At 53.4% G+C, this 27,700-nt stretch overlaps 1 protein-coding gene and 1 long non-coding RNA gene across 10 annotated transcripts in view; both read right to left on the bottom strand.

The window, feature by feature from the left end:
* LOC116566592 overlaps positions 1-1,348 on the bottom strand; it is a 12,087-nt gene extending 10,739 nt beyond the window's left edge. The window contains exon 1 of the long non-coding RNA XR_004275928.1: positions 1,303-1,348. This is a non-coding gene — a long non-coding RNA (uncharacterized LOC116566592). The remainder of the gene's footprint in view (positions 1-1,302) is intronic.
* Positions 1-27,700, bottom strand: part of KAZN (kazrin, periplakin interacting protein) — a 1,289,243-nt gene that overhangs the window by 144,531 nt on the left and 1,117,012 nt on the right. The gene's annotated exons all lie outside the window — the stretch shown is intronic.

Here is a 27,700-nt window from a genome sequence, read left to right as displayed (position 1 = left end):
TGTGTGTGTGTGTGTGTGTGTGTGTGTGTGTGTGTGTGTGTGTGTGTTTATTTTTAGAGACAGAGTCTCGATCTGTCACTCAGTGGTGCCATCTCGGCTCACTCCGCCTCCCAGGTTCAGGCAATTCTGTGCGTCAGCCTCCCAAGTAGCTGGGATTACAGGTCTCTGCCACCACGCCTGGCTAATTTTTGTATTTTTAGTAGAGACAAGATTTCACCATCTTGGCCAGGCTGGTCTCGAACTCCTGACCTCAAGTGATCTTACAGGCATAAGCCACTGCGCCTGGCTCTGTGTGTCTGTTTTTGGTGAGGATTAAAAGATTTAATATCCATCTAGGGGACTCAGGACAGTACTTGGCACGATGATGATGATGGCAATGATGCTGATTTTCCTGAATGGGGACACTAAGTGACTCACCCAAGGTCATTCAGAGAGTCAACTGGCCAAGCTACACTTAGAACTTGGGCAATCTGATTCCAAGTTGGTGCTGCTAACCCCAATGCTGTGCTCTCTATGGGCGCAACGCAGCTCTGTGTCCTTACCTCTGTGGCTGCAGACCCAATGACTCTTGGCCCAATCAAGCAGTCAACAGCATCAGCAGGCTGGACCCCCGCTTTTCTCTCTGCAAACTCAACCGATTGCTCCTGTTCTCATTCCCCTTTGACATTCTGTGTCCTCCACAGGAGTATCACTGCATTTTGGCTGGGGCTGGCCTTGGCTGGGAGAAAGAACAGCCCCTGTGACTGTCGAATAAATAAGATTTTGCCTTTGTGGGGCCAGGTAGGACATGGCCAGAAGAATCCACTTCCCATCCTTCTGTCACCCACCCGTGGAACAGAGTGATCCTCACAAACCTCCTGAACAATAATCAACGTTGTGGGAACGCGCTGCCTCTGGCTGAGGTGGACCCCACAGGCTGGGAGCACTCCAGCAGCTGAAGGAGGCGTGTGTCCAAGCTCAGGATGGAGAGAAGTTGGCCCAGCTGACAAAACAAGGCTGGTAGCATTCATGGAGCGGTGCCTCAGGCCAGGCTCGGTGCAAAGCGCTCATGGAGCAGTGCCCTGGGCCAGCCTTGGTGCAAAGTGTTCTGTGTACACTGCTCACAGTCCAGGGAGTGGGGGCTGCTGCTCTTCCCTTTTCTTTTTTTTTTTTTTTTTTTGGAGAGGCAGTTTCTCGCTCTGTCACCAGGCTGGAGTGCAATGGCGTGATCTTGGCTCACTGCAACCTCTGCCTCCCAGGTTCAAGTGATTCTACTGCCTCAGCCTGCCGAGTAGGTGGGGCTGTAGGCGTGTGCCACCACACCCTGCTAATTTTTGTATTTTTAGTAGAGATGGGGTTTCACCATGTTAGCCAGGATGGTCTCGATCTCTCAACCTTGTGAACTGCCTGCCTTGGCCTCCCAAAGTGCTCAGATTATAGGCGTGAGCCAACGTGCCCAGCCTTTTTCCTTGAGACAGAGTCTCACTCTGTCGCCCAGGCTGGAGTGTAGAGGTGTGATCTGGGCTCACTGCAGCCTTCCTCTCCCAGGTTCAGGAGATTCTTGTGCCTCGGCCTCCCGAGTAGCTGGGATTACAGGTGTGTGCCACCACGTCTAGCTAATTTTTTTTTTTTTTTTGGTCTTTTTAGTAGAGACAGGGTTTCGCCATGTTGACCAGGTCTTGCTCCATCTGTTACCCAGGCTGGAGTACAGTCCCACCACCATGGCTCACTGCAGTCTTGAACTCCTGGGCTCCAGTGATCCTCCTGCCTCGGCCTCCTAAGTAGCTGGGATCATAGGTGGACACTGGACACTACCACACCTGGATAATTAAAAAAAATTTTTTTTAGAGGTGGGGTCTCGCTATGTTTCCCAGGCTGGTCTTGAACTCCTGGGCTCAAGTGATTCTCCTGCCATGGCCTCCCAAAGTGTTGGGATTACAGGCGTGAGCTACTGCACCCAGCCAAAGCTGGAATTTGAATCCAGGTTTCCTAATGTTGATCCAAACATACAAGCAGTGTGCCAGGCACACCCCACCTTTCCCTGTCTTTTTCTGCAGAGAAGCAAACAATATAGATGACTGAGTATATTTGCGCTTCCTCCATGCCAGGGGCTGGGCTAGGTCCCTTCCATTCCCAAACATCTTCCCAACAATTCTAGGAGGAATGAACTTTGCTTTCCAGAGGGGTTACAGGAGGCTCAGAGGGGTACACGGACGGGCAGGATTTTGCCACAGGTTGGAGTGGTCTCTCAGGACACCCTCTGCACCCCCCAAGGTGCTCCCACAGCTCTACCTTGAATGAGGTGCTCCAAGGAGGGACGGGACACTGGGTTGTACATTAGAATCCTGTGGCTGCCGTAACAAATTACCACCAACTTCGTGGCTTGAAACAACACTGATTTATTATTATTATTATTATTATTTTTTGAGATGGAGTTTCACTCTTGTTACCCATACTGGAGTGCAATGGCGCGATCTCAGCTCACTGCAACCTCCGCCTCCTGGGTTCAGGCAATTCTCCTGCCTCAGCCTCCCCAGCAGCTGGGATTACAGGCACGCGCCACCATGCCCAGCTAATTTTTTGTATTTTTAGTAGAGATGGGGTTTCACCATGTTGACCAGGATGGTCCCGATCTCTTGACCTCGTGATCCACCCGCCTCGGCCTCCCAAAGTGCTGGGATTACAGGCTTGAGCCCCCACGCCCGGCCCTGATTTATTATTTTATAGTTTTAAGGATCAGAAGGCCAAATGAGGTTTCACTGGGCCAAAATCCGGGTATTGGCATGGCCGGGCTCCCACCGGAGGCTGCAGGGGAGGATTCGTTTCCTTGCCTTTTCCAGCCTTTAGAGGCCGCCTGCATCCCGTGGCTGGTGGCCCTGTCCTCCAGCCTCAAAGTCAACGACAAGGTGCCCTCGGCTCTCTCTGAAAACTCTGACCTCTTTCCAGCATTCGCTTCTCCTTCCCTCTCTCTGACCTGCTGGCCTCCCTCTGTAAGCACCCCGCAATTACCCTGGGTGCCCCCACATCATCCAGATCCTTTCCCCATCTCAAGAGCCTCAGTCACATCAGCAAAGTCCCTCTCTCCATATAAAGTAATATATCCACAGGTTCCACAGATTATAACGTGGACATCTTGGCGGGGTGGGCATTATTCAGCCAACCACAGGCTGACCCTGTTGTGCCCAACCCGCCAGCCCCTGCCCTGCGGTCAAGACCAGCAAGCAGGAAGAAGTCAAGCCGGACAGGGCAGACGGAGGGTGTCCTGTTTTCAAGTGGAGCAAAGGTGTGGAGGTGGGGAGGCCCAGGGCAGAGTGCCCACTGCCTCCGGGTCCGGGCCTGGCCTGAGCTGGGGTTACATCCATAGGCGTGTTCCTTGAAGAGCAGAATTACTTTTCAAGTTCTAAAAATTCCACCCTGTTGCTAACTAAACGCCGGGGTTCTTGCGAAATAAAGCAGCACCATGAAAGGCCTGGCAAGGGGCGCCCGGAGATGCTGATCGGAAGCAGATCGGGGCAGCTCCCTCCGAGGCAGCAACAGCCAAAGCCCTTCCCGAAGTCCTCACGGAACTCAAGGCCAAGGTCAGGCTCTGGGTGGGTGCCAGCGCCTGGGGCTGAAGGTGCTGGGTAGGAGGAAGCAAGGGAGAAAAGGAGTGAAGCAGCATTGTGAGCGCCTTGGAGGCGGGGCCTCCCATGTCACCGTGGCTTTATCCTCCAGAAAACCCTGCAAAGGAAGCGTCAGCATGGCCATCATCCCATGGGAAAGTGAAGGCTCAGGGAGGTGAAATCACTGGCCTAGAGTCACACAGCAGTAAGACCTGGGATTCCAACCAATCCACCTGACTGAGACCAGTGCCTTTTCTACGTTATCACACAAACTGCAACCAGGCTCAACACATGAACTTGACAAATACCTGGTGACTGTTGCTCACAGTCAGATTGCAAGGTGGCTGGCAGTGCACGTCCTTGAGCCTCGCAGCCTGCGTCTGAGTCCGGGCTCTACCAAGCCGGGGGATCTTCACCTCTCTGTGCCTCAGTTTCCCCCATCTAAAGTGGAGTCGGGCCAGGCGTGGTGGCTCACACCTGTAATCCCAGCACTTTGGGAGGCTGAGGTGGGCAGATCACCCTGAGGCCAGGAGTTTGAGGCCAGCCTGGCCAACATGAAGAAACCCCATCTGTAATCCCAGCTACTTGGGAGGCTAAGGCAGGAGAATGGCTTGAACATGGGAGGCAGAGGTTGCTGTGAACCGAGATTGTGCCAATGTACTCCAGCCTGGTTGACAGAGTGAGGCTGTGTCTCAAAGATAAAAAAAAAAATGAAGTGGAGTCAATAAAAGCACCTCGGTCATGGGGTGCTGTGAGAGTTGAATGAGTTAATTCAGGTTGAGTGTTTGGGCTGTGACACTGCTGCACCCAGAGGAACCCCCCAAGGTCCAATCCCCCAAAGTCCCCCCATAAGGTCTTTTAGGCTGACTGATGGCACCATAGACACCATGGCGACCCCCGTGACCTGCACATACACCTCTGGATGAGCTCCCAGAATTAGAAGATCTGAAGTAACTGGAAGACCATGAAAAGAGGAAGAACCATCAACCCCTGGGCCTAATGAACTCAAGGCATTCTTCCATTGTTCCTCATTCCCGCCTCAACTGATAAGGCGACTGGACTTTGTAACCGACCTTGGTCAACCTTGTGACTCCGGACGCCCTCCCAGCTTGCAAAAACCGCCCTCAACTGTAACTTCTGTAACTTTCCACTGCCTACCCCAACCTATAAAACCAACTCCGATCCCACCGCCCTGCACTGATGCTCTTTTCAGGCTAAGCCCACCTGCACCCAGGTGAATAAACAGCCATGTTGCTCACACAAAGCCTGTTTAGGGGGTCTCTTCATTCAGATTGTGTGTTTTCACACACCCCACCCCCAGCACACAGCCTCTCTCTGTCTCTGGTGGGCTTTCTCTGGCTGTCCTGTCTTCCGAGAAGTCAGCAACATCCTAACCTATGTTTGACTTGATGCAGAGAGAAGCAGCAGAGAAGGCCTAGGCTCCCGTCTTGCAGATAATTCCCAAATCCTCACACAGGCTAATCTTTGGAGCATCTTTTAGCCACAAAACCATGAAAACCATCAGGAAATCAGTGAAGTAACAGGGGAGCCCATCCCTCCCACCCAGCCCATGCTGGCTGAGGAGCTTCTGGGGCAGGTCCCATCTGCTGGAGAGTGTCCGAGGCCTGCCTGCTCCTGGGTACAGACCCGCATTTCCACTTCCTGTTTGCCTCACGTCAAAACCAAATGCGCTTAAAACCAGGCTCAATGTGGACAGCAACTCACGGAGTGCTTATCCTGTCCCAGTGCTCTGTCCCAAGTTCCTCACACACAAGAATTGGAAAGTACTACACCCATTCCGTAGATGGAAGCTGGAGATGAGAGAGGTTAAGCAACTTGCCCAAAGCCACACAGCAATGAAGTGGGGGAGCTGCGATCTGATCATGCCTGCTTGATGCTGTTGTTCTGTGAGGCCCCACTGGACCCCAGGTGCCCAGGTCCTGATCAGCCATGAGGCTCTGAACCCTGCTGCCAACTCCCAGCCCAGCCCCCACTCCTCCGCACTCAGGGGGCTGTCCACTTCCCCACGCGTGCTTTCCGCGTGGATTTACTCAGAATCCACGTTGCTCTGGCTGTGTGAGGCTGCTGGGGACACATGAGACACAGCCTCCCTGCTCTCCTGGAGCCAACGCCAATAAGCAGGAACTAAAATAAACAGAAAGGTCGGGCGTGGTGGCTCACACGTGTAATCCCAGCACTTTGCCAGGCTGAGGTGAGCGAGATCACCTGAGGTCGGGAGTTTGAGACCAGCCTGGCCAACACTGAGAAACCTCATTGCTACTAAAAATACAAGATTAGCCGGGTGTGGTGGCGCATGCCTGTAATCCCAGCTACTAGGAGGCTGAGGCAGGAGAATTGCTTGAACCCGGGAGACCGAGGCTGTGGTGAGCTGAGATTGCACCACTGAACTCCAGCCTGGGAAAAAGGGCGAAACTCTTCTTAAGAAAAAAAAAAAAAGGAAAAGAAAACAGAGTCTGTGAAATGCACAATGAAACTGAGACTCACTGGAGGAGCGGGGATGCAGGGCAGGTATTGGGAGGGAAAATTCCGGAAGGACCTCTCCGAGCAGGTGACATTTCAGCTAAGGCCAGAAAGGGTGAGCAGGAGCCAGGAGCTCCAGGCATCAGGAAATGCTGGAAAAACGACTCCAGGCCCGAGGATCAGCAAAGCGCAGAGTACCTGGGGGAATACACAGCCTCAGAGCATTTGAGCAACAGAAAGGGCAATGGGGCTGAGCTTCCTGGGGCGGTGAGGTCAGGCAGGGTGTTGGGTGCCAGGTCATGGGGCTGCAGGCAAACACCCCTCCCACCCAGTGCCCCACGTGCACGCCCTGGGGTGCCAGGAACAGGGAAGCTCCAAGGTGTGTCTTCCTGCAAGTGGCCTGTCTTTGGGAGTATCAGCTCTTCCTCCTGGGGACTGGGACAGGCTGGTAGTGAGGGAAGAATGGCCCTCGGTCATGCATAGAGAATGCGGGGGACACAGGGCCTCTCACAGACCCAGCTCCCGATCTTGTCAGGTCTGCATGCCCGTGGAAGGGTGTGGCGGCAGAAGCGCACGGCCATAAGCTTCCTTCCTATCACAGGCAGGTGTGGTCAGGGGACCTCCTTGGAGAGCAAGGTGGGGGCAGCTGGTGTCCATCCCCTCTACATTCCTGGGAGCACCCACTCTAGGCCAGGCCCTGTGCTGGGTCTGATGACATAGCCATGACTAAGTCACAGTCCCTGCCTCTGAGGCCCTGGCGACGTGCCGAGACAGCCACACTCCCAGTGTGCTAAAATCTGGTGTCGGGACCTGTCAAGAAGGGACTGAGAGAACTAAAAGAAGGTGTGTCATTCTGCTTGCTGGTCTGGGTGCACGGACACACATGGGAACAAGAGAGAGAAGGGCCTACCCAGTGACCCCTGTTTAGGACGCCAGGCACAGGGGGTGAAGTGGGGCGGGAGATGAGAAGCCAAGACCCAGAAGGCCCAGGGAGTTCTGCAGTCAGAAAAGAGCCTGCAAACTGACATGCACACTTGGGCCTGTAGCACGGGGCACAGAGCCTCTCCAGAGGCAGACGGGCTGGGGGCTGTGTCCATAGGGCAGCCGCCCTCGGGTCCAGCTGACTTGTGGAGGTGGCCAGACCAGCTTATTTTCCAGGACAAGTTGGAAATCTGCAATGTGAAAGTTTCCAACTTTTAAATGGTGGTAACAAACTTGAAAACTTTTAAAGCCCTATGCAGACGTCAAGAAAACCTATCTGTGGGTCAGCAGTTTTAGAGCCTAGAATAAATGAAGGTAAATATCAACCAGGCGAGGTGCCCAAAGGCACTTGGGCTGGGCTGGAGAGGGCTTCCTGAAAGGGGCATTTTTGAAGGGTTCAGAGAAGGGCAAGTTGAGGAGCAGAGAAAAACAAAAGCTCCCATGAGCCCCTGCAGATGCTGGAACCCACGAGCTGTTACCAGTCTCTTTTGTTTGTTTCTGAGGTGGAGTTTCACTCTGTTGCCCAGGCTGGAGTGCAGTGGCATGATCTGGGCTCACTGCAACCTCTGTCTCCCAGGTTCAAGTGCTTCTCCTGCCTCAGCCTCCTAAGTAGCTGAGATTACCGGTACCCACCACCATGCCCAGCTAACTTTTGTATTTTTAGTAGAGACGGGGGTTTCGCTATGTTGACCAGGCTGATCTCAAACTCCTGATCTTGGGTGATCTGCCCGCCTTGGCCTCCCAAAGTGCTGGGATTACAGGCATGAGCCACCATGCCAGGCCTCTTATTGGTCCCTTTATGACAGTAAAGGGATGGGAGAAGCACAGCCCAGGAAGATTGTCTCTGGAGCGCCTCGTCCAAGAAAACCAGAGTCTGGAGCAGCAGATGCCAGGCCAGGCTTGGCAGGGAGCTCCATGGAAAGTCACGTGAGTTCACAGGTGGAACAGGAAGGCTAGGGCCCAGCACTGGCATCCCGGCAGGAATGTACCTGAAGGCACTCCGGAACTCAGGCCTCATTTTAAAGACACACACTCTGTGTCTTCCAGCTCCCTTATTCCTCCATGGCAGCTGCCCTTCCTGAGGGGCCGGCCACCTTTCCAGCATGAAATGCACAAGGACCATGCTCCCTAATGACTCAGCCTCCTCCGGCCAGGCAAGCACTGCCCACTGCTAAGCACTACAGCAGTGGTGGCCCTGGTGGCCCATGGCCTACTCCATGCTGGGCAGGCAGAGTGGGCAGGCAGAGTGAGAGTGAGGGTGTCACTTCAGTGCCGGGGGCTGCTTTTGTCCAGGGGAGCTGGCTGAAGTGACATCAATCAAACCTCATGCTCCCTTTATCAGGCAGGTTCAATCATCCCCACTTTGCAGATGAATACACTGAGTCTCAGAGGGGCTGTGTCCCTGGCCCAAGGACCTGTAAATGCTATGCACCAAAGTTAGGATTTGAACCCAGAGAGCATATTCTCCACTCCCCATGTGGCGCCGCCTCTAAGATGCTGAGAGAAAGCCCAAGGACAAAAGACTAGTGACGGTCCACAGCGCAAGAGAAACAAGGAAGAGAAACAAGCAAAACCAAGAAGCCTGTGCAACCGTATTGTCCAAGGTACAAAGGGGACTATTCCTGGGGTGACCCAGAGAAATGCTAAACTGTGGCCAGGCGTGGTGGCTCACGCCTGTAATCCCAGCACTTTGGGAGGCCAAGGCGGGCAGATCACCTGAGGTCAGGAGTTTGAGACCAGCCTGGCCAACATGCTGAAACCTGTCTTTACTAAAAATACAAAATTAGCCGGGCGTGGTGGCGCATGCCTGTAATCCCAGCTACTAGGGAGGCTGAGGCAGGGAAATCGCTTGAACCTGGGAGGCAGAGGTTGCAGTGGGCCGAGATTGCACCACTGCACTCCAGCCTGGGCAATAAAAGCAAAACTCTGTCTCAAAAAAAAAAAAGAAAAGAAATGCTGCTGTGCTGCTCTGAGCCTGGATGGGAAGGTGGGTACAGGAAGCTCCAGCAAAGCCTGCTGTCTCAGATGGCAAAACAGAACCACGATGGCACTGGCACCTACCACGGGGCCTCAGTAGATACCTGTTAAAGGCAGTGGTACAAAGTGTAGCACAATGAGGGGCCAACTGTAGCTGCCAGCACAGGTCACGTGTGGGAGCCTCCCTCAAGAGCCCAGGCCGAGGGAGGTGGTCTTGCACACAGTGGGACAAGAGTGCCCAGAGCTGCCAGGGCTGGGAAGCCCCCGAGGGCCATGGCTTGCAGCCGATCTTACTTTGCTGCCTCCTCCGTTCTCCCCATGGCCAGACCCAATTCCAGAGCCCCTCCTGCCAGGGGCTCACCTTCTGAGGATGGCTGGCAGAGGAGACCTGCTTCTATGGTCTAGGGGCACAGGGGTCAAAGCAGAGGAATATGAGACGCCACCGTGTGCCCCAGCAGGAAAGGCGACCATGCCCAAGAGCTCTACCTCACACCTGGGAGGACACCTGAAACCACAAATGCACCCACAAGTCCCCATCATCTCCTCCCACCAGCCTGCGTGGAATGCCTGCCCAGTTCCCTGCCCACCCAAATGAACCGTCCTCATCCTTCAAGCCCAGCTCCAATGCCACACACACCCGGGTCATTACGGCTCAAAGTTCTCTCTCCCGCCTCTGACCTTGAGAGATAATTACTTACACGTGGGCTTGTGACCTCTCTCATCAGACTCAACAAACATATCAAGAGCACCCAGGATGGGTGAAGCCCTGAGCTCAGAAGTGCCCGATTATTTTCCTCCTCCCTCAGGGTGAAGCCTCCAGAGTCAGCACAATCACCCACCTGCCATCTCCCAAATGAGGGTTGAGGCAGCAGAAGGGGTGGTGGGGGAGGGGTGGGGGAGAACCCAGGCCAAGGACGCTGCTCCTTAGGGCTGGGACTAGGTCTCTAGACTCCTGGTAAAATTCTTTCTGCTAGGGGCAGCTGCCAGCTGATTTTTTCTTTTTTTAAAATTGCTTACGTAACCTTTGCTGGGTATACAAAGGCTCCCCGGCTGGGGGCAGGATGGCTCACGTCTGTAATCCCAGAACTTTGGGAGGCTGAGGCGGGCAAATTGCTTGAGGCTAGGAGTTCAAGACCAGCCTGGCCAAAATGGCGAAACCCCGTATCTATTAAAAAACAATTGTGGTAAAATATACGTATCATAAAATTTACCATCTTAACTATTTTGGCTGGGCGCAGTGGCTCATGCCTGAAATCCCACCAGCACTTTGGGAGGATCACTTGAGGCCAAGAGTTTGAGACCAGCCTGGCCCACATGGTGAAACTCCACCTCTACTACAAATACAAACATTAGCTGGGGGTGGTGGTGCATGCCTACAATCCCAGCTAGTTGGGAGGCTGAGGCAGGAGGATCGCTTGAACCTGGGACATGAAGGTTGCAGTGAGCCGAGATCGCGCTGGTGCACTCCAGCCTGGGCAATAGGGCAAAACTTCAACTCAACAAAACAAAACAATAAAGGCTCCCGGACAGGCACCTGGGCATTCTACTCTTGAGGTGCCAAGGGGCTGTTCCGAAGACCAACTGTGTTTCAGTCCAAAGAGATGAGCCCACAGCGGTGGTCCACAGCCCTGGAGGAGGGGCCATGGGGCTTTGTACCTCTGAAGGCTGCTCTTTCAATCTGGATCCCAGCTCCTCGCTGGGTAATGGCCGGGACTGGTGCTTATTTATCTCCGCGTCTTTCCTCCTCACCCTCGGCCCAGGCTGGCATGGTTTGCATGGAGTGAGGGACCTGACCTTGGACGCTCCCTGGGTATCAGAGGTGTATCCACCCTCTGCTGCACGAGAACCTAATTCCTGGAGTCCTCCCACCCGTGTCCTTCCTTCGAGCTTCCTCTTCTGCTTCTCCCCAGGAGGTCACATGGTGCAGATGCTCCACAAACACTCACTGGTAGGGACGTGTGTGGTTCTGGCGAAAAGAACCCCCTATGTGCTGAGCCTTTTGCTGGGGACTTGGTATCGGACAAGCCACTCATGGTGCCGGCCCAGGTGCACTCACTTGTCATGCTGGGCACAGCTATCCGTGACCCAGGAGCAATAGACTGGAGTTAAAAGCCACAGGCATCAGGCAGAGAGAGGTGCATTCTGGAGGCTACAGTGATGGTGACAACCTCACGGTCCATCAGAGGAAGCAGTGAGGGATATCCAGGCAAAGGGAAGCTGCTATGTTTGGTTCATGGATACTCCTCAGTCGAAGGGCTAGAACCTGTCATGTTCTGTCTCTCTCCAGAAGTTAGGGGGTTAGAGCATCAGTGGATCCGGGGAGGAGCTAAGACCAAGACACATGGGACCAGGCTCTGGCGGTTTGGTGATCTGCTGCAGGGCTGACCCCAGGGATGGCTCACCAGAGCATTGATCCCTTTGCTCCAATCCCCCTGGGGTCAGCCTGGCCTCTTCAGCCTTGGGCTCAGGTGCACCTGGGTATGTGTGGCCACATACATGGTCCCCCAAATAAAAGGACATAGGACCTGAAAATCATCCAAAAGAAGCAGCTAGACAGTTCTGTGGGTGAGACCATCCCAGGCATCTGGGGTGAGACTTCCTGCACCCACATGCCTCTAGCTCCTAGGAAAAACAAGGAAAAGGCTAACAGCAGAGGAAATGATTCTGCCAGGGCCACTGTAACAAGGTCCTGTGCACTGGGCGGTTTGCAGCTCTGGAGGACAGGAGTCTCAGATCAAGGTGACTCCCGTGGGGTGAGGGTTGGTTCCTTCTGAGGCTGTGGAAGAATGTGTCCCAGGCCTCCCTGCTAGCTTCTGGCAGTCTTCAGCATTCCTTGGTGTGCAGATCACCATCCCCACCTCGGCCTGCATCTCCACCTGCTGTTTTCCCTGAGCGTCTGCGTCTGCATTTCCCCCAATCCAGTTTCATCAGGCAAACTGGATCAGGGCTCACCCTATTCCTGCACAACCTCACCTTAATTAATCACATTGGCAGTGACCCTGCCTCCAAGTAAGGTCATATTCTGAGGTCCTTGGGGTTAGGACTTCAACACGTGAATTTTTAGGGGGCACGATGACACAGACAGAAAGCAGCTGACTCTGTGACCTGGCATCCTTCAGAGCAGGGAGGCTGGCAATGGTTTGCTGGAAGAGCCAGAGAGTCAGTATTGAAGGGGCACACGGTCTCTGCTGCAACGACTCTGCTGTTGTCGTTCAAAAGCAGCTCAGAAAATATGTAAAACAAATGGGAATGGCTGTGTTCCAATAAAACTTTATTTATAAAAACAAGTGATGGGCTGGGTGCAGTGGCTCATGCCCATCATCACAACACTTTGGGAGGCCAAGGCGGGTGGATTGCTTGAGCCCAGGAGCTAAAGACTAGCCTGGGCAACATGGAAAAAACCCATCTCTATAAAAATACAAAAAATTGGCTGGGTATGGCGGTATGTCCCTGTAGTCCTAGCTACTTGGGAGGCTGAGGTGGGAGAATTGCTTGAGCCTGCGAGGTGGAGGTTGTAGCAAGTGGAGATCCCTCCACTGCACTCCAGCCTGGGCGACAGAGCAAGACCTTGTCTCACAAAAACAAAAACAAAAAAACAAAAAAACATGGTGGTGAGCAAGACTCGGTCCAAAGGCCAGCCATAGCTTGCTGATCCCTGCTCTCGGGGGACAACCTCGGACACTGAAATGAGACAGGCTTGCATCTGGATTTGCAGCTGTGTGGCTTTGAGCAGGCTACTTTGAACCCACTTTTCATCTGCATGGCATGTGATCACACCTATCTCACGGAGCTGCTGTATCAAACAAGACAGAGTGTGCACACACCAGCCAAGGCAGCTGCTGGTTAAACGTCAGTGCCTATCTCTTCTGCTCCAACGCAAAGCACCTTCTGCAGCCTGCACCGTTAGCTCGATTCTGAGGAAGCTCAGCCTGTGGGTTTCCAACCCACAGAGGCAAGCAGCTACAGACCAGGTGGCAAGGGAGCAGGTGGATGGCCAGTACCCACCCGGCTCTTCCCGGGAGCCCACCACCATGCCGAGCACTTCACACGTATGATCTTAGTCAATCATGCCAAGCACTTCACACGTATGATCTTAGTTGCTCCCAGGAGGTTCCACTACTACCCCCATACTGCAGATTAACCAACTGAGTCCCAGAGGGGCTGAGTAGCTGGCCCAAGATCCTGCAGATGCTGTGCACCAGAGCCAGGATTTGAACTCAGAGCCCACAGTCTCAACCCCTCCAATGTACTGCCTCCATCAATGCCGACGGAAGGTCCAGTGACGATGCAGACAAGTTACAGTACATTTTCTTTCTTTCTTTTTTCTTTTCTTTCTTTTTCTTTTTTTTTTTTTTTTTTTGAGACAGAGTCTTGCTCTGTCACCAGGTTGGAGTGCAGTGGCGCGATCTTGGCTCGCTGCAACCTCCAACTTTCAGGTTCAAGCAATTCTCCTGCCTCAGCCTCCCAAGTAGCTGGGTTTACAGGCATGCGACACTACACCCAGCTAATTTTTTATATTTTTAGTAGAGACAGTGTTTCTCCACATTGGCCAGGCTGGTCTCAATCTCCTGACCTCAAGTGATCTACCTGCCTCAGCCTTCCAAAGTGCTGGGATTACAGGTGTGAGCCACCACGCTTGACCATCATTTTCTAAAGTACAAAGATGAGTTCCCAGGGTGACCCTGAGTCACTGAGAAATGCTGAACTGCTCCTCCGAGCCTGTGTGGGAAGGCAAGTACATGAGGCTCCAGGAAAGTACATGCTGTCCCAGATGCCGAAACAGAACCACGATGGCACCAGCACCTACAGCGGGGCCTCAGGAGATACCTGTTGAAGCTGGTGATGCAAAGTGTGCCACAACAAGGGACAAACTGCCACTACCAGCCAAGGTCACGTGCGAGGACCGCCCCCAGGAGCCCGGGCTGAGGGCGTTGGTCTTGCATTCAGTGGTAAAAGTGTGCCCAGAGCTGCCAGGGTGGGGAAGCCCCCAAGGGCTGTGGCCTGCAGCCAGTTTTTGCTGGGTGCCCCTCTCCTTCTCTCCATGCCCCAACACAATTCAGTGGCCCCTGGGGCCGAGCTGCACATCCGACATCTGACGGCCACCCAGGCCAAGGACCATCCTTGTAAACTAGGGGGGCATCAGAGGAGTGAGAGCCCCAGTCCAAACAGATACTAATAGGAATAGGGATAATCAGAAGCACAGCTGGCCGGACAGACTCCATGAGTGCGATCGGCACCATGTCCTGACTATTGGATGTACCCCGGGGTTACTGACTTTTCTGGCATCAGGAAAATCAGAGCCGAGGGGAGCAATTCCGAGGGCAGCCCGTCACTACCCTAAGCGCCGCCGCCCTGTTCTTCATCAGGATTCCCGACAGCGGGGCTGGGCCGGGTGGAGCTGCCAGGTGGTCCTCATTCCTTAAGTGAGTCCTAGTCCTGCTCAGGCTGAGCCAGCAGGGTGGGGAGAGAAAACGGAGATGCCCCCGGGGAATCGTGTCTGCCTGGGAATGTGGCCGGCTGCCCGCAGGGGGAGGGGAGCGTTCTGTGACGGAGGAAGCCCAGGGGAGAAGGAAGAGATGGGGGTGAGGGTGCAGACGGGGCTGGGGCAGGGGCCCGAGAGCAAATGTGAGGAAGAAGAGGCCCTACCTGCAGCTCCTCCTTCCTCTCAAGGGAGAACCTCACTCCTACCTTTAGATTCCTCCTCTCTTGGCTTAGGACTTCCGGCTCACTGCTGGTTTCCCTGCTTCCACCCTGCACCCAGGCCAGCTTCCAAAGCCCCACTTTGATCCCATCACTCCCTGTCTAAAGCCCACAATGGCTCCCTAGTACCCTCAGGCTGGAGCGGACCCACCTCCTGCTCTCCTCTCCTCTGTTTGCATGTCACCTGCCCGCATGACCTGTGGCTTCTGCAGCCTGGCCTGAGCTTCTGTCATGTCCTGCTAGAAAAGTCCAACAGCCGGGCCCCACCTCCCTACACCCCCAATCTATTCTCAACGCCGCAGCTAGAGGGGATGCTTCAACATCAAATCTGATCAATGGCTTCCCTGCATCCTTCTATGCAGATTGCAAAATCCAAACGCCTTACCTGGGACTGCAGAGTCCCACATGAAAGTGCCCCTCCCTCCATCATCCTTCACTCTCTCTCTATCCTTCACTCTCCAGCTACAATGGCTTCCGGGTCCCTGACACACGCAAAACTCACTCCTGTCCTCAGCCGTCTCCCTGGCTGGCAGTTTCCTCCCCCGGAATCCCGCGTGTTTCCTTCCCATCAGCCTTGGGTTAAAGGCCCCTGTTCCAGAGAGAACTTCTTTGGCAATCATGTGCAAAGGGGCCCCACACTCTCTACTGCGCCTCCCCATTTGAACCCTTCGTGGCATGTACTACCGTGTCACCTTTTTTCTGTCTATTCACCTATTTATTCCTTGCTTTTCCTCTAGGCTGCCTGGGCTGGAGGAGACTGCCCAGTTTGCTCTGCCCACCAGGACCTGACACCCTCAGTACTCAGCCCTGGCCTGGCACGCATCGGGGGTCAACTGATACGCCTGGGATGACTATCTGTGTTCCTCATACCTCCTACTGTGAGTTTGATTAAATTGGATGAAGAAAGACAGCAATGACCATTCACTGCTTCTTGGGAACCTACTGATTACCTGGGTGGGTGCAGGCATAATGATTTGTGTGCAATGGCCCCTCCCATGACAACCTCAGGGAAGATGGCCAGCCAGGGCTCCGTCAGAGTCCCTCCACCCCAACAAACAACTCACCCTTTCACTTAGATTTCCAGTTGAGCCGCCCTTCCTTGAAGTGACCTCAGATTAAGATGACAGGTTATCCCCCTTTTGGTTCTTTAAGTCTCATCAAGGAGAGTTGGGGCGCCATGCTAGAGACCCACACCAGCGGTACGCAGTGGCCCACACACTCCTTCCACAGCTCTGGCTGCGGCCGGCACCATGCAGGACCACGGAACTGCTTGGAATGCACTAACCAAGAAAAGCGGCAGGTCAGCACTTTCTGGGATTTGCTGCTCTCATATTAAAATATTCATGAAGAGAAGTAATATCGCCATACACAAGTTTCCTCTCTGCAAACGAGGATGAACATCTGTTCCCAGAGCTTGGCCGGTGCAGGGCACACATGAATGAAGGGGTGTTTTTCCAAAAGCGAGGCTGTTAAATGGCCAGAGCCCGGAAGACAAGCACTCAGGCAGAGGACGGCCCTGAGAACTGCAGGTTCTCAAAGCTGCTAGTGATGTGTCATGTAGCTGCTAGCTACATGACTGCCCACTGATGTAACATCATCGAACACAGAGTCCATATGCAAGCTTCTCCAAACACCTCTATACTGCTTTTCATGGCTTCTTTACCCCCCAAATCAACTGCTGCAATCAGTTGTCCTGGCTCCTGATTCTCCTTTAATCCAGAAGTTTCCCTTTGCCTTCTGTGGGTCTTTCATGACATGGAAGTTTGTTTTTTTATTTTGTTTTGTTTTTGTTTTTGAGACGGATTCTCGCTCTTGTTGCCCAGGCTGGAGTGCAGTGGTGCGACCTTAGCTCACCCGCAACCTCCGCCTCCCAGGTTCAAGCGATTCTCCTGCCTCAGCCTCCTGAGTAGCTGGGATTACAGGCATGTGCCACCGCGCCAGCCACTTTTTGTATGTTTTAGAGATGGGGTTTCTCCATGGTGGTCAGGCTGGTCTCGAACTCTCAGGTGATCCACCTGCCTCGGCCTCCCAAAGTGCTGGGATTACGGGTGTGAGCCACCGCGCCTGGCCGACATGGAAGTTTTTCAAGAGTCCAGGTTATCCACCCTGCCTCAATCCAATGAACCCACAGGTAACGTATTCTCCAAGCATCACATCAGGATGCCCACAATGTCCGTCTGTCCACGACCGTCTCATTCTTTCATTCCCTCTATGTTTAATTATTTATTTTTGAGGCAGGGTCTCGCTGTGTCACCCAGGCTGAAGGGCAGTGGCATGACTTCAGCTCACTGCAGCCTCAACCTCCTGGGCTTAAGCCATCCTCCCGCCTCAGCCCCCCGAGTAGCTGGGACCACAGGTGCGTGCCACCATGCCCAGCTAATTTTAAAAAACGTTTTACAGAGACAGGGTCTCCCTATGTTGCCCAATCTGGTCTCAGACCCCTGGGCTCAAGTGATCCTCCGACCTTGGCCTCCCACCAAACTAATGGGATTATAGGCGTGAGCAACCATGCCCGGTCCCTCCATGTTTATTAATCAGCATTCATCTTGTCTCCTCCTTTCCCCCTTTTAATCATCCATTTCTTTCATTCTTTTCTTTTTTTTTTTTTTTTTTTTTGAGACGGAGTCTCGCTCTTGTTACCCAGGCTGGAGTGCAATGGCGCGATCTCGGCTCACCGCAACCTCCGCCTCCCGGGTTCAGGCAATTCTCCTGCCTCAGCCTCCTGAGTCGCTGGGATTACAGGCACGCGCCACCATGCCCAGCTAATTTTTGTAGTTTTAGTACAGATGGGGTTTCACCATGTTGACCAGGATGGTCTCGATCTCTTGACCTCATGATCCACCCGCCTCGGCCTCCCACAGTGCTGGGATTACAGGCTTGAGCCACCGCGCCCGGCCATCTTTCATTATTTTCTAGCATGATCAATTGTCCCACCTTTGCCAGCAGGAGTCCCTTTTGGCCAGCGCCCAGTCTTTCGGACCCATCTGTCTGTGCATGCAGCCTTGCTCTCTGGAAGGACAAGGGGCTCTAGCATTTTTCTTTCCACTACCCCATGCCTGGCCTCCTCCACTTGTCCAAGGAGACCTGGCTCCTTCTCCTGAAGACTGGCATCAAGAAATACAGAGATGCGGGCACTAGGTATGTGCATTGCTACAGGGGAATGTGGCTTCTTGCCCCTTCTTGCTATGGTTATGACTTGTCAATCACATATTCATACCATCAACAGAGCATAATGATGCCTCCACCTCCAATCTGGAACCTTTCCCCATTGCATAGAGAAGGCCCTTTTCCCACAGAGAGAACCCTGCTATCTAACAGTATATATTTACTCATTCACTCATTTGCTCTAGAGAGTCTTGCTGTCATCCAGGCTGGAGTGCAGTGGCACGATCTCAGCTCACTGCAACCTCCGCCTCCTGGGTTCAAGTGATTCTTGTGCCTCAGCCTCCCACATAGTTGCTCAGCCTCCTGAGTAGCTGGGACTACAGGCACATACCACCACACCTGGCTCATTTTTGTATTCTTAGTAGAGATGGGGTTTCATCATGTTGGTCAGGCTGGTCTCAAACTCCTGACCTCAAGTGATCTGCCTGCCTCGGCCTCCCAAAGAGGTGGGATTACAGTTGTGAGCCGCCATGCCTGGCCACATTTGCTCTACTCTGTATTCACAAACAAACTTTAGAATTACTATTCCAAAGCACTGACAACAAATCTATATATACTTAAAGATTTGTTTCCCATTCTTTTAGGCTTTAATAATTAATTGATTAATTAATTTTTGAGATGTGAGTTTTGCTCTTGTTGTCCAGGCTGGAGTGCAGTGGCGTGATCTTGACTCACTGCAACCTCCATCTCCCAGGTTCAAGTGATTCTCTCGCCTCAGTCTCCTGAGTAGTTGGGATCACAGGAGCGTGTCACTACACCCAGTTCATTTCTGTAATTTTTGTAGAGACGGGGTTTCGCCATGTTGGCCAGGCTGGTCTCGAACTCCTGACCTCAGATGATCCACCTGCCTCAGCCTCCCAAAGTACTGGGATTACAGGTGTGAGCCATCACGCCCGCCCTCTTTTAGGCTTTAGAATGTATCCTGCAAAGACTGTGCAGTGACCTGTTTCATATTTGTGCAGTTTTATCCTCAGGATACATTGCTAGAAGTAGGACTGATGAGTCAAAGGGTAAATGCACCTCTGAGTTTGCTTCATGGAACCAGATTCCCCCCAACATGGGGCTATGTCACTTTGCATTTCCACTGATCAGAGGGGAGAGTGCTATTCACCTGCAGGCTTGCTAGCTGAGCGAGCTCGTGTACTTCAGAGGTTTTGCCAACCTGATAGGTGAGCAATGCCATCTCAGGGTTGTTTCAATTTGCATTTTTCATGACTGCCTTAATCTACTGTGCCCACTTCCAATCCTTGGACCAAGGATCAAGGATCAAGTCCCGGGTCCATCCTGAAGGCGCCAAGCCCAGTATCCCTGCCGGGGTGGAAGTACTGGGTGTACAGCCTTACCCAACCCATGAACTCTGGAGTGAACAATGCAGGCAGATGATACTCGGGCGAAACTGGCACTGGGTGCTTTGGGATTCTGGAGAAACTTCAGAGGCATGTCCTTCTCATTTCTGGAATAAACAAGCTCCTTTCGGCCTTCAGCAGGCAAAAGCAATTTTTTAGCCTTCTGTTCCCATGATCAAGGACCAGCTGCAGTGTTTCTGCCACAGGTCAGGAGCTCCCTCAACCCTCAGCACTGCTCCAAGGGGGAGGTGGAGCAGTTCCGGCCGGAGGGTGCCTCCCAGTACCTGGGACTACAGGCGCACACCACCACGCCTGGCTCACTGTTGTATTTTTAGTAGAGATGGGGTTTCGTCATGTTGGGCAGGCTGGTTTCAAACTCCTGACCTTCAAACTCCTGACCTTAAGTGATCCGCCTGCCTTGGCCTCCCAAAGTGCTGGGATTACAGGTGTGAGCCATCACGCCTGGCCACATCTGCTCTACTCTGTAATCACAAAATTGCGGGCTGGGCTGCCTTTACTAACGGGGACCTCGGTTTCCTTGGTCAGCACGTGCACTTCGCATGCCAGGCTCTTGGGCCACAGGAAGAATCTGGAAATTCAGGCAGCAGGAAGATCCGGCACTGGGCTCCTGGTCTTCCCTGACAATACCGGTCACTGGCTCCTGGCTGACGTGGGGGCCTGGATCCCTTTCAAGATCTCAGGTGCTGAGAACAGTGGCCACATCCACCCAGAGGCCACTTTTTTGTTGTTTGTTTAAGACACAGCCTCGCCCTGTTGCCCAGGCTGGAGTGCAGTGGCGTGATCTCGGCTCACTGCAACCTCCACCTCCCAGGTTGAAATGATTCTCCTGCCTCAGCCTCCCGAGTAGCTGGGATTACAGGTGCCCGCCACCATGCCCAGCTAATTTTTGTATTTTTAGTAGAGATAGGGTTTCACTATGTTGGCCAGTCTGGTTTCGATCTCCTGACCTCGTGATCCTCCCACCTCGGCCTCCCAAAGTGCTGGGATTACAGGTGTGAGCCACCGCCCCCAGGCCCTAAGGCCGCATTTTAAGGGCTCAGAGAAACTTCAAGTGTCAACAGACAGGAGTTTGGTCTTTACGGTATAATAATGGTCAGGCGCGTGGATCGTGGGCTTGAACAGCTGGAATGCTGACCCCGGTTCCTCCACTTGCCAGCTGTGTGTCTGCTGCAAGTTCCTTCCAGCCTGAGCCTCAGTGACCTCAACTGTAAAGTCGGGATGATGATAGGACTCATCTCACAGGTCTACTGTGAGGATCGAATGCGGCCATGTATGCAGACAGCCTGGCATACAGGCTCTCCAGGCAAATGTCATCTCCACGCAGGGGACGGCCCCATCTAGACCACAGCCGACTGGCCAGGGTAAGTCCCTCCTAACAGGTGCTTCACCTCTCACTCTCTCCAGTGAGAAAGGTACCCTGCGTGGCATGCTACGCCTAGAGCATGGTCATGTCTTTAGTTTGAACAAACTTGGGGTGTGTTGAAAAGGCACTGCAGCCCCTTTGTCTTCCTTAAATTCTTTTAAGATGAAATCAAGAGGGTATTGCTCCTTATGCCAATCACAATCAGCAAGGATGGCCACGACTTGTACCCGGGGCTGCCATGGACAGTCACACAGCTTGCGCACTGCCCAAAAGCACCTGATAGGTGAGCTAGGTAGAAGCTGAAATGCCACTGGTATTGTGTTTGTCATATTGTGCAATTTGGTGCAGGGCTCCAGCAACCTCGAGGAGGAGGTATCTCTCTGCTCCCTCAGCAAACCTGCCAAAGGCCTATAACACCCCAAAGATGGGTTTGCATGCAGAGACCACTAGCTGATCACCAGGCTATGGGGGTAAATAGGACTGGGTTCAATGACAGAAGAGCACCTTTTCCATATCTGTCTACACAGAGTGCGTGCCTTTTTCCAACTTGCACAAAAAGTCCAGATAAGCTAGTAGGAGTTCTGTTAATACCTAAAACGTGCATTTACAAAACACACACTGACAATCGATCTATGCTTCATGAGCTAAGGTCTTTTATGCATAGAACTGTGCTACCACGTCAAGCTTCCACTGGAAATTTTAAAATCTGTTTTAAGAATAGAAACAGCAAAAAGCAAGAAACCCCACTAAGCATTCAGGTTGGGAGCTAGTCCCCAGCCCCAGCTATGCTGTGGCATGTCACTTTCCCCAGAAGGCCAGGTCTCCAGCTCCCAGCTACTCTCCCCTCCCTTCTTGGGGCAAGCATGTCTTCCGGCATCTCGCAGGGCCTGCACGAATGCAGGGGAGGCTGCCCTGTCCCTCTGGGGAGCCCCGACCCCCAAGAGCAGCGCACTCCGCTGGAAGACCCAGTGGCCATGGGGATGAGTAATGGCGGTTGCCTGGATACGCTGCCTTGGCCGGGGGTCTCATGTTCTAGCAGGGGCTCACACAGAATGGGGAGCCACCAGCCTCCTCTAGCCACCCTCAATTTTCCTGCTGGAGCCGCCATCTGAAAGCTTTGTTCCCTCTGGTGTCAACTGAGGATGTGCTCCATGATTTAACCTCTTCCTTCTCTACCCCGGCTTCCTGCCGTCTGTCATGGTAAAGATCATGTCTTTTTCAGGTTCATAAGGAATGGAGTGAGGCCTGTTGCGTCCTTACAAATCACAACGCTGAACAGGCAGGCGGTCTTGGAGTGTGCAGATGAGCCTGGAGCAGAGTGGAGGATGCGTTTCTGGGTCAAGGAGTCGGGGTGCAGATGGACCGATGTTCGTGTTCCTGTCCAGGGCGGCAGGTGGGCCCCGAGGCTGCCTCATGGTCACCTGTGCGTAGCACAGACATCCAGTCTCCACACTTTTGCCTATGCCATCCCCGGACCTGGGATGCCTGCCTGATACCTATCTGCCCACTCAGATCCTGAGCACTGGTCAAGGCTGATCCTATCTGTCTGGGGAAGTCCCTGTTGACTCCTCCTATCCCAATAAAAGTTTTCATGGAGCCCTCTTCTCTTGCAAAACTCTCCCAGGTTAAACAACAAATGATATGGCCACTCTAGGCTTAGTAAAAGATTTACAGTAAAATAATAACACTGGTCTTAATAAATAGGCACTTAACAGCCAGGCACGGTGGCTTATGCCTATAATCCCAGCCTTCTGGAAGGTGGAGGCGGATGGATCACCTGAGGTCAGGAGTTTGAGACCAGCCTGGCCAATACGGTGAAACCCCGTGTCTACTAAAAATACAAAAATTAGTCCGGCATGGTGCTGCATGCGTGTAGTCCCAGCTACTCAGCAGGCTGAGGCAGAAGAATCGCTTGAACCTGGGAGGCAGAGGTTGCAGTGAGCTGAGATCACGCCATTGCACTCCAGCCTGAGCAATAGAGCATGACTCTGTCTCATAAATAAATAAATAAAATAAAATAAAAATAAATAAAAAACAAACAGTTACTTATCGCTCTAACTTCTTTCTATGAATCAGCTCATCTAATCTTCGCAACCAAGGGGTAGGTGCTATCATAATTCCGTAATACCAACGGGGACAGAGAAATTCAGCAACTTGCCCAAGTTCAAGTGGAGGCCGGATTTGAACCCAGGAACATTAATTCCAATGTCTAGCACATCATTACTGCCTTCCCACAAGTCTGCAGGGCCTGAGCTTACCCACCCAAGCCCACGGGGGCCTCCCCATCCTTAAAAGCCTTTGATTCCAAGGATGGGCCCTTGCATGTGGTGGCCTCTGAGCCACCTGCCTGAATTCTAGAAAAAATTCAGGTGCAGCCAGATGCAGTGACTCACGCCTGTAATCCCAGCACTTTAGGAGGCCGAGCCTGAGGTCAGGAGTTCCAGACCAGCCTGGCCAATATGGAGAAATCCCATCTCTACTAAAAATACAAAAAATTAGTCGGGTGTGTTGGCACATGCCTGTAATCCCAGCTACTCTGGAGGCTGAGGCAGGAGAATCACTTGAACCCGGGAGGTGGGGGTTGCGGTGAGCTGAGATTGCACCAATGCATTCCAGCCTGGGTAACAAGACTGAAACTCCATCTCAAAAACCAAAACCAAAACAAAAAAATGAAACAGAAAGAAAGAAAGAAAGAAAAAAACCAGGTGCATTGGGGGGAGGACATAGCATGAGCTCAGGAATACCTCACGGTCAACTGAAGCAGGCCCCAACACTGCTGGGCTCACCTCGGATTTCTCCTTTCTTTAGGGAGACTTGGAGGCAGGGGCAGGTGGGACAGACCTGGGGCCCTGGGGCCTGTCCTGACTTCATCACCTGCTGACCACACGCAGTGGGTAAGTCACGTGACCTAGCTGAGCTTAGGGAGGATGAAATGATCATCCTGGAGGACAGGAGGGAAGGCCACAGAAGCTACTGTGTGCTCTCCTGGTTGACGGGGCACTGCAGGTGTCCAGTCAGGAACGGCTGCCTTCCATGCTTCATTTCTTTCCTGAGAACTTGGGCCGAACCCGGAACCACAGAAGGCCCCTTCCCTTCCCTGTGTTTTTGCCAACTGCTTAGTTTACACAGGGAAATCCCTGCTGGGGCAAGGGCTCTGCCTGGCATCTATGAAGAACGTTAACGTGGCAGAGACAAAACCTCCCACCTGGGCCGGGTGCAGTGGCTCATGCCTGTAATCCCAGCACTTTGGGAAGCTGAGGTGGGTGGATCACCTGAGATTAGGAGTTCGAGACCAGCCTGGCCAACATGGTGAACTCTGTCTGTACTAGAAACACAAAAATTAGCTGGGCGTGGTGGTGGGCACCTGCAGTCCCAGCTGCTCAGGAGGCTGAGGCAGGAGAATCACTTGAACCCGGGAAGTGAAGGTTGCAGTGAGCCGAGATTGCGCCACTGCACTCCAGCCTGGTTGACACAGCAAGACTCCATCTCAAAAAAAAAAACCAAAACCCTCCCTCCCACCGCCCTCTTCCTGTACCGCTTATCCCCAAATGATTCACTGTCTTCCCCATTTACTCCTAACAGTCTCTGAACAGCAGCAGAAGCTGCCACGCCTGGACATCAGATCCCCCCTCTACGAGCAGCTCAGAAAGCCTGCCTGTGCCTGGCAAAGCCCCCCGTCTTCCAGGGGAGCAAGACCACACCCTCACACCCAGGCTCCAGAGCACACACAGCCTTAGGTGTACTCATCGGCCAGTAGTGACCAACACGAAACTGCCCCCCGAGTCTGCTGTAGCCCAGGGCTGGGGACCTGAATTTCCAGAGAGGGACGAATTACCTCTATCAGATTAAGAGAAACCCGACAAAGAAGAAGACTGCCTCAGTGGCTTCCCAGGTGGGTCTGGAAGATCCCAGAAAGGCAAAAGGTGGGGCCTGGTGTTGCCCACCTTCCCGTCTGAAAAAGGACACAACAGTCCCATGAACACGGGCACACACCTTGACCTTCCTCCCCACCATCATATCTCTCAAGCTGCCAGATGCTTTTGAGAATTCAGATGCTCCATGAACACAGCCAGCCGGACTCTGCTCTTCATCTGGTCCCAGTGGCTCCAAGTTTCACTCTTGTCACCCAAGCTGGAGTAGAATGGTGTGATCTTGGCTCACCACAACCTCTGCCTCTCGGATTCAAGCAATTCTCCTGCCTCATCCTCCCAAGTAGCTGGGATTACAGGCATGCACCACCATACCCAGCTAATGTATTTTTAGTAGAGACGTGGTTTCTCCATGTTGGTCAGGCTGGTCTCAAACTCCCGACCTCAAGGTGATCCACCTGCCTTGGCCTCCCTAAGTGCTGGGATTACAGGCGTGAGCCACCGCACCTGGCCCCAACAGATCTCTTAAAAGTGTTGCTCCCGAAACACATCACTGTCCTTGGCAGCTTGAAAAGGCTGGGCTGTGGAAGTTGCTCACCCATCTGAGCCATGAAGATCTGGAAGAAAAGCTCCAATTCAGGCCCTGCCAGCTAGTGTGTGCCCAAGGAAAGAAAGAGGTCTTTAGCAAGAACCAGCCCCAGCTGGGAATGGGAGGAGGCGAGGAAGGCCGTGGGGAGACGGCGTTCACCTGGGCCAGAAACTCTGCCTTCCAGACATGCACCCCACAGCAGGTGCAAGGCTTAAGAGACGCCAGCCAACAGTCAGCCCTGCCAGGCCAGCAGGCCAGAGGCTGGGAGCTCCCACCAGAAAACTGCTTGGCATGGCGACGAACCTGGCCAGAATCACCGGGTGGATCTTTCCCCTGGGTGCCACCCAGGGCAGTCCCAGCCCATTCTGCACCTGAAGGAAGTGAGTCTCCTGCAATCTGCAGTCACCCAAACTATGGGGAAGAAAAAAGGGGTGTGTCCTTCCTCTCTCTCCACTGATGCCACCCATTGCCCACCTTGGCAGGCACACAAATCCTCCAGCTGACTCAGAGGCAGCAGAGCGTGACGCTCACTGCAGAGACACATTCCACAGGTGGCTCTGGGGGCCATACAATGGAGAGACAAAGGTCAGTGCTCAGCACAGGGCTGACAGGCCACATGACCAGACAGGCAGGGCGGGGCCGGGGGACATTTCCAGGATCTGGGACGGAACCTTGGGTACGTACCTGAGGGTGTGAGCGCTCCCTCAGCTCCTCACTTACTCCCCAAGCACCTACCCAGTGCCATCCTGAGGGCCTGGCCAGTGACCCGTCCCTGTTATAATGCTCTTGTCCCAGCCTTGCTTACCCCCTAGCTGCGGGGGTGGGAGCAGTCCCGTGGCTGAAGGACAGAAACTGACACCGTCAGGTCCTGAGCCCCAGGGCCTCCAGCCCCAAGTGGGAAATCACAGCCCCTCCCGGCGGGATCACCGTCCCGAAGACTCCAGGGCCTTTTCAGTCCTGTACCTTCATCAGAGCCCAGGTTTGATCGCCCTGCCATAGGTTCTTCAGCCCAGGGCTGGGCACCCGGGGGAGAGAGGAGAGTCCATGTCCCAGGATGGCCAATGCCCATCTGGCTGGGCCTCATCGCAGGGCAGCTAAGAAGGCAAATCAACCAAGAAGCACCTCCCGGCCCCCTCTGAGGCTTGGCAGCGCGGCCTCACCCGGCTCACATGTTCCTGATGGAACCCACGGGTTCGTGCTGAGGTACTTTCTTCCCTTGGGCAATGTGCTCCAGCGGAAGGGCCTGAGTCTGAACCATGTTAGGGGTCGTCATGGTCCAGAGCCTAGGAGTGAGCAGTTTCTCCGGAATTCAGGGGCTGCCAAGGTCAGTGCCGCAGGGTGAGCGCTCAGGCCTAAGTCCTGCGGTCCTTCCTGTGGCCCAGGCAAAGGTGGCTGGCCTTCAAAGCCCGGCCTGATGATGTGCTGTTCTTTTGGCACTAAAAACAAACCAACAAAACCTGTTCCAAGGTGTGGTGGCTCATGCCTACAATGCCAGCACTTTGGGAGGCTGAGGCGGGTGGATCACTTGAGTCCAGGAGTTCGAGACCAGCTTGGGCAACATGGTGAGACCCCATCACTACAAAACAGTAGCTGGGCATGGTGGCGCACACCTGTAGTCCCAGCTACTCAGGAGGCTGAGGTGGGAGAATCACCTGGAAGTCGAGCCTACAGTCAGCCGAGACTGCGCCACTGCACTCCACCCTGGGTGACAGGAATGAGACTTGGTCTCAAATAAGTAAATAAATAAAAATAAAATAAAAATAAAATGAAATAAATTGTTAGCCGCATCCAAGACCAACAGCAACAGGCTCTCAGTGGGGCTGGGAGTGTGCAGGCTCCCCACGCAGGGCTGAGAGCCGAGCGCATTTTCTTGGTTCAGTTTCTACCTCCCCAGACGGTCAGGTCTCTGTGCCTCAACCTTTTCATGTGCAAAATGGGAAAAACCACTCCCAGGGCTGCTGGGAGGAAATCTGCGGGATTTATATTCCATGCATGCCTGGACTAGAAAAGTATTCCATAAATATATAAAAACTACATTAATTATATATACCTTAAATCTAAAGATTATTTGCTCTTGTTTCCCAGGCCGGAGTGCTGTGGTATGATCTCCACTCACTGAAACCTCCACCTCCCAGGTTCAAGCGATTCTGCTGCCTCAGCCTCCTGAGCAGCTGAGGTTACAGGCATGTGCCACTCTGCCCGGCTAGTTTTTTGTATTTTTAGTAGAGACAGGGTTTCTCCATGTTGATCAGGCTAGTCTTGAACTCCCGACCTCCGGTGATCCGCCCGCCTCGGCCTCCCAAAGTGGTGGGATTACAGGTGTGAACCACTGCGCCTGGCCATTAAAAAAAAATTATATTCATGGAGACACTGAATTTTAACCTTGGTCTTTTCTTAGCCATACCATCAGGCCCCAAGCTGAATTAGAATGTTCGTCTCTAAGCTGTTCTGATTTTTTAGCTGGGTGCCAAGAAAAATTCCTGTCCTCCTGCCCACACATCAGGCTCTGGGCATGAAGGCTGGTTCAGCTTGCCTGGCTATCGGCAGCTTATGTCTCGGCCTCTGGCTGGCCCAGGTTGTCAGAGCTATTTAGAAAGTTGGGCAGGAGTTCAAGCCACAGCACACCT

The sequence above is a fragment of the Sapajus apella genome, unplaced genomic scaffold, assembly GCF_009761245.1.
Source record: "Sapajus apella isolate SASKATOON/1434 unplaced genomic scaffold, GSC_monkey_1.0 scaffold43, whole genome shotgun sequence".
NCBI lineage: Eukaryota > Metazoa > Chordata > Mammalia > Primates > Cebidae > Sapajus > Sapajus apella.
The sequence above is the reverse complement of the archived record's forward strand: the minus strand, read 5'-3'. Positions and strand labels throughout refer to the sequence as shown.